Source organism: Gallus gallus, chromosome 26, assembly GCF_016699485.2.
Source record: "Gallus gallus isolate bGalGal1 chromosome 26, bGalGal1.mat.broiler.GRCg7b, whole genome shotgun sequence".
Classification (NCBI taxonomy): Eukaryota; Metazoa; Chordata; class Aves; order Galliformes; family Phasianidae; genus Gallus; species Gallus gallus.
Window position 1 is genome coordinate 3265771 of NC_052557.1, and position 7343 is coordinate 3273113.

The window sequence follows — 7343 nt, forward strand, 5'->3', positions numbered from 1 at the left end:
TTTGGACACATCTGAAGCTCGCCGCAGCCTTTCCAAAGCTCTGTAGCTTTCAAGTTCTTTGGGAAGGTGTTTTGAAGTGGAAAAAAGGGAAGAAAAAGAAGGAAAACCTCTCCTGGGACCGCTCACCAACAGCCCAAAACCAAATATGACCAGTGGAAGGAAGCAGATAAAGCAATTTTAGCCGTGAGAGACTTGTACCCAGAACTGCCTGTGCAGTGCTGCCTCTATCAATGCAGATGATCGCTCTGCGGTCACTGTAGGAAACGGTGCAGTTCAGGGGACCCTGGTGGGGTGCTCTGCTGCATTCCAGACCTTTCTGAGTGTGGCATTACCATAGAGGCAGTGATGTTTTCAACTAGGAGCCCTTGGTTCCAGTAGGAGCCCATAGGGTCACCGACTCAACCTCACTGTTGCCCCGCCCCCCGCCCCCCCCCCGGGGTGGTGGGTGCCAAAAGGCCTCCTTGTACAATCAAAGGGAACAGCAAGGCCAGGGTTAGGTCATGGAACACAGAACAGGCATCAGGCAGTGGGCAGCACAGGGCTGTGCGTGTGGAACAGAGCCCTGTGCAAAGGGGAAAGCGCCGCCTCCAGACACAGCACTGCTATCTCTGTTACCCATCTCTGGCAGAGTGGGGAAGTGAAATTGGCAGGAGGCAGAGCCAGAAATAAAGGAGACTTCTTCATTCTCTTCTATGAAATGGGCTGGCCAAAGCTGCTTCCTTGGAAAACATGGAAGTACCCCACGCTCCCCAAATGGAAGACGTGTTGTTGCCATTCTCTGAGGTGGTCCCAGTCCTCACGTGGACTTGGTACTGGTTTTCTAAAGAGAGCTGACAGCCGTGGGCACAGCAGATGAATGCCAGCAGAGGCGTGTGCTGGGTTTGCAGCCTGAATTGCTTCTCCAACCAGCTGGTGCTGTGCAGCTGTGAGCAGGAGACAGACACGTCATGGTGGTGCTTGGGTATGAGCTGCTGCGCAACCTCTGTGGCTGACCTCCTCCTCATGTCCCCTGCTGCCAAGCTGTAGGGGCCTTAGTGGGGCCACCCTCCCCTGGTATCGAAGAAAACACTCAGAGCCGCGTCGGACTGAGGCAAAAGGTTTGTTTTAAGCCATCTATGCTGCCCCGTGGCTGTGAGAAATGCTCCATCAACCCAGAGCGTGCTGCACAGGAGGCTCCTGCAGATGCTGCGGAGGAGTGAGACGTTGTGCACCCTCAAGGCGCACCATGGCACGTCAGCAACGTGGCACCTTTCAGTGATGGCGCTGCACGATACCTCTGGGGTTTTCCATCCCCAACGGCAGCCAAGGGCAGCGCTGCCAAACCCATCTGAACTGCACCTGCCCCGGCTGGGGCCAAACAGGGCCGCTTCCAGCCCACACATCCCTGTTTCTGTTGGGAAGGTGCAGGGCGCGCTCATTTTCAGATGCTTCCTGCAGCAGCAGCATCTGTTTCCTGCCCTGAGCGCTACACCCACACGGTGCCAGGCGGCTGCAGCCCCTCCAGAGCTGGGGAGATGAGTGGTGCTCCTACCCAGGGCTGGGCTGCGTGGGGCACACAGTGTGTGTAGGTACAGAGATGTACTGCCATGGCACATCAGCCTTCTGCTCGTTGTATTGATGAGGTTGGAGCGTTTGGATTCCTTTGCTGCCAAATACAGCGTATTGTGCTTCATAAAAGTAGTTGGGATCTGAAGCAGCCTTTCTGCACTGATGAAACTGGCAGCGGGAGGAGCTTTGTGCAAGAAACGTTGGAGTTGGCTGCACAGGATCCCCTCTTTGTTCCCCTACCACCCTGCAGCCCCATGCGGGATAAGCTCCTGCTGAGCCCTGCAGAACTTCAGCCCTGGCTTTGCTGCTGCACAGAAAGCAGCTGGAGTAGGTTTGTGAGCCAGCAATCTAAGGCTTTGTTTGAGATTAGGATTCAGAGGTGTATTTTTAGATCCTGCTATTTAGCTGGAGCCCGCAGAGCTCCGAGCAGTGCCCAGGGCCCATGCTGGGTGCTGGGATGGCTCCGGTGCAGCAGAGCTCAGGGATGGTGCAGTGCAATGGGGTTAAACTGCACCTCGGTGTCCGGTCCCAGCGCTGGATGGATTTGCCATTTAAAGGCTGCAGTCAGCGCTTGTTTCTTGGATGGCTCCAGCAAAAGGCTTCCAGCTATTCCCTGAGGACCCTCCTACATCCTGGTGAGATAAGGATCAGGAAGGGAATGGTCTAACTGCAATCTCAGCAGCGGCTCTGAGCACAGATTTGCTTTTCACATTGGGGGTGGAGGACAGAAGAGACTTGATAGAAAAACAAGTATTTCTAAGTGACGATCACACGCAGGAAATAAATAAATAAACAAACAAACAAACAACAATCCACGACGATGATCTTATCACGTGACAGCAACAGCAGCAGCCTCTTTGTCCAGGCAGGGCAGTGCAACACCGCAGGGCAGCCAGCAGCACTGCCCAGGGCTGGGCTCGGTCCTGCTGCACCCCGGAGCCCTTTGTGCTGCTCATGGTTCCCTTTCTCTTCTTCTTGGCTGCTTTCCCTTTTCATCAAATGCGACGTAACTCCCCGCCCTGTTTCTTCCCGTCTCTGTTTTGCCTCCAGTTTGTTTCTTTCCAGTGTCCCATTAGAAGCGTGGAGCCAAGCGAGACAGAGCCCTGTGGTGGTTCTGGTGGTTGGAACCGAGAGCGCATGCATGGCTGTGACACATCCATGCCCATGGGATGTGGAGGGCCCGAGGGCTGCTGTCCTCCTGGTTTCCCGGCCCTTAGAAGAAGGGAAGGCAAAGCAGCGAGAGGATGTGAATGTGAAGCAGGGTCACATCTGGCTTAACAGAGAGCGATTGTGGTCTGGAGAATAACGAGCCGGAATGAGATTCTGGCATTGGTGACTGAGAATTCACATCACTGCTCCATCCCTCAGCATCCCTGCCCTTCAGACGAGGATGGGGATGTGACCTTCCTGGGCAGGGCTGCACACCTCGCTCCCTGGGCACAGCTGGAATGTCCCAGCCAGCAGCGTGCTGCTCCACCTGTGCCCTTGGAGGCAGATGCAGTTACATTACAAACACTGTTGGTATTTCTCATTTACGAGAAAACCCGAAGGAAATGCTAAGCTGATCCTGCCCGAAATGTGCAGCCCGACCACCAACCTCAGTAACAAACTGCTGAAGACAGAGTCCCTGAATGCTTCTTAGTTTTGCCTGCAGCTCCATCTGCAGCTGTCCTGGATGAGCGTTGATGTTATCAAGGTGCACATCAACGCTGCAGGTGCACTGCGGGAGGCCCTCCAGCAACGCACTGTATGCGTGGATCAGACAGGCATTGCTCACTGCTGAACACTGCAAGCTGCCTTCCTGCTCCCTGAGCGAAATCCCAACATCCAGAGCAGTGATTGAAGGCAGAGTCTCTTCCATCCAACGTGAAGCTCAAGGCAGGACCATTTGTTGTCATTTAAAACCCCATTACCGCCCTCTGAGCAGCTGCACTGGCTCCGTCACTCTGGCTGCAGTTCAGTTGCTCTCTGCCCCCCCAGCTCCCCATGACTGACCGAATTTCACCCTCCCCTCCGCCCCCACCTGGCAGGTTTGGGCCTCACTGTCCTGCAGCGTGGTCTGTGCCCCTCTGTGCAGGTGAGTGCTCTGCAATGGGGAACGCCTCTGTGCAAATTACTTACAAAACGTGACTCAGCTCTGAGTGGCACTCACAGGTCAATGCAGCAGCGGCGTAACTACTTAAGGGGGGAGGTTACGTTTCCCCTGCACGGTTTCTAAGTGCTGTTTTCCTGCCTTTAGCTCTCTAATGAAAGCAAGGTGTTATTTATAGCACGGCCACTTCTTTCTGGGTAAGCCCAGAGTGGCCCCGATGGCTTAAAAGGATTTACTCGAGACTGACGTGGGTGCAGCAAACAGCAGGGTTGGGTCCTGCGGCCGCAGTGCTGCACAGGTGGAGTTCCCCACGAGCAGAACCCATGCTGTGATGGGGCAGGGTTTGCCCCATGCTGTGGCACAGCTGCAGGGCTGCAGGCAGAGCCGTGCCCTGCAGGAAGGAAGCGCTGCATTGCACCTCGTTATTTTTAATTCGCTTCTGTTTGGCCCCAGCCCTTTCCACGATGCGTGGCAGGAATGGAGGCCTCCTTTGTTTCTGTGATTAACTCAGAACAAAATGGGTTTCGTTTTTCTTTACTGCCTGTTTGCAGCGGATCTCTCGATGGAGTGGAAAGCTCAGCTGTCCCCTTCCCACCCACTGCCACCACCGCAGCCCTGATTTGTAGGTACATCGTTCCTCAGCACTGCCCTCAGCACGCAGCGTCTGAGTCCCATAGCCATACATCAGGATCTGCCCGTGAATTAGGCTGGCGCCAGAGGAACGGCGATGCACTTCTTCCCCAGCAGAAGGGAATATAAACTGAGCGTGCTGCCGGCCGGATAACGGCAGAACATTCGTTAGTGGAGAATGAGACGTAGGGCCCGTCTGGTGCAGCTGTGCAGCACCTCGGTGAGGCAAGGAGCTGCAGCGTGCTGGGATGGTGCGCTCAGCAGGGACCCATGGCACAGCTGCGGTGTTTTGTGCTGAAGCAGATGGGGGACGGAGAGATGCAGCCGTGGTGCTCCCATCCCCTTGGCTCCTCGCTGCTTCCGCTGTGCTCTGCGGGTGTGGGGCGGATGGGATGGAGGTGCTGAGCTCAGCTCTGTGCGCTCTGCAGGCAGGAAACGAGCTCAAGCCGTGCTCACAGAGCTCCGTTTGCTCGCTGCAGCCCAGCCAATGCTCGGTGTCCTCATCCCCTGCAAGTTTCGTTTGCGGAGGAAATCCTGTGCCAGGGCAGCCAGAGGCCACCAAATGCACAGACAGCACATGTGAGGGCAAACCACAGCGGTGCAGGTTAACAGAGGCAAAGATTTTAATAGGTTCTCAGAAGAGGGAGGCCTCTCTGACACACGGCCCACCTCGGTGGTGGGAGCAGGGGGCTGCAGGTGCCACCCAGTGCTGCTGGTGACCCTGCGCCCACCGACACCTGCAGCATCCTGGTGCCTGAACCTGCAGCACCCTGCAGCCAGCATCCGTGCTGCAGGGCATGGAGGGCTCGCTCCAATTTGGTGCTTTGCAGTGTGCACAGCCGCAGCTGTCACCAGTGAGCGCCTCGAGCCACCCCTCCCTGCTGCACCTCACTCCTGGCCCTCAGGCTGCCGGCTCTGCTCTCCCACCCGGCTGCCTTAGCACTCAATGCAAGGTGTGGATCAGAGCTGCTATGGCCAGGGCTGAACGTGCGAGGCCCTTACAGAGAGAGGAGATCCCAGAGCAGCCGCCACCAGTGGGATCTGGACGAGGTGAGTCCAAGGAGCGGCACCGCTTTGCTGCAGGGCCATACAAATCGCTGCTGGCACCGCTTGCCTGCACACGCTCCAAGGAAACATCCCTGCTGCCCTCCGGGCACTGCACAGCCCCGCTGCTGCTCATCCCCGCATGGAGCCGTGGGCTCCAGACCTCCCACTGCCACCAGCACCGCAGCACTGACATTGTGCAGGTGCCAGCAGTAGGAGGCTGGTGCTGCGCTGGCACACGGGGTCACAGTGCAGGTCACCATGCGTGGAGCAGTCATGGTGACACCCGAAGAACTGCACGGAAGACATTTCTGAGCAATGAGAGGAGCGATATTAGTCACTCTCTCTCTGCATCAAGCTTCAGTGGAAGAAACCAGCAGGCAAGCCAGGTCATCTGCTTGTGATGAAGGCTCCTGGTAGAGCAGCACGATGTGACCAAGTGCCAGCATGACAACGTCCCCACGCTGCACTGTCCGACTGGGTCGCATGGGCTGCACTGTGTGCTGGGAGACCCCCACCGGAGTGGCAGCAGGACGTGTCCCTGCTTCCATGGCACAGAGCTGGCAGTGGGGCCCGAGCCCTGCCTGAACCCCACAGCGCCCGCAGCAGCACCGCTGCCTGCAGCCGTCAGCAAGAACCGGCCCGCCTGGCATGCAGCGCTGCGCCACAAACACAGGCGACAGCTGATGGAACAGGCTGATATCTCTGTGGTTTCTGTAACTCGAGCAGTGCAGGTGGAGTTTTCTGATATTATGGGAGCCCCAAGAATTGGCCCCAGTTACCTCACAAGATTGGCAAGCGTTATGGCATCGCTTAGTGCACAAGCCCCGGTGCGTGCCCTGTGCTGCTTGGGTCACTGCTGAGTGCTGTACCCGTTAATGCTGAGCAGAGGAGAACCCTGCAGCCCCACCAGCACTTCCCTGCAGCACTGTCACAGTTTGCAGCAGCACAGAGCAGCACCATCCATGAGCACTGACGGAGCACAGGCTGCCTGCAGCTCCGCACTGCCCATCTGCTGCACTCCCCACATCGTCTGCAACTGTTTTATCGCTGCTCCTCTCTATTACCAAACACTGGATGGGAGATGGGCTATTTTAAAAAGCATCTGCTGTTATTTACGCAAACACTTTTCCTTCCAAAGGCCGAGCAGAGGAAAGTGCTGAAAGCCAAAGCCCCCCCCCAGATGTTCCTAGGATGCAGTTAGGCTGCTCTTCAGCTGACGATGTGGGTGTGAGTGCTGCCTGCCACCAACACACACAGCAGATGAACTTTTGACGTTTGCCACTCTCTGTGCTCCTCGGCCGTGGCACAGCTGTGTGCTGGAGGTGAGGGGTGGGGGTGTCATCGTGCCCAGCACCCCCACCTGCCCTACAGAAGGGGAAAGCCCCAGCACAGAACCTCCCAGAACACCCAGCCCTGCTTGGGCAGCTTCCAGCCCTGAGTCAGTACAGAAGCATGGTGAGGAGGCAAGAGCTGATGTCGCCGGGGATCTCTTTTTGCTGCCAGTTTGGTGGTGGCCGTGATGTGCTGCTCCTGTCCACAATGGCACAGTGCTCTTCACATTGGGGTGCAACACGTTTTTTCTCAGCCTGGGCTGTGAGTGAGCACAGCTGCTCCGTGCTCCCTATCGCTCAGCATTTCCTTGACCATTAATGCAAAGTGATGGCCTTTCTGGAGGAAAATACGTCCCCTTTCCCAAAGGAGAAGCATAAAGCTGCCACCGAGCCTGTGCTCAGGAAACAAGCAGGATATGGGGAGAACAGGGCCTGGGGAGCTCTGCTACCCCGTGTGGGCTCCGGGCAGTGCAGATCCTGCAGCCCTGCTCAGCTCCCTCTGCTCTGTGTGGGATACATGAGGCAGCGCTGTGATTCTATCAGCCAGGAATCCAGGCTCGTTACGTGATTGCAGATTGTTTCTGGATTTCATTAAACCAGCAAACGGGCATTAGGTGGATATTTACACCAGCTCAACTTGAGATAATTCGCCCAATTGGACAAATGTAGGTTTTTATTTGGGGGGGGGGGGGGGG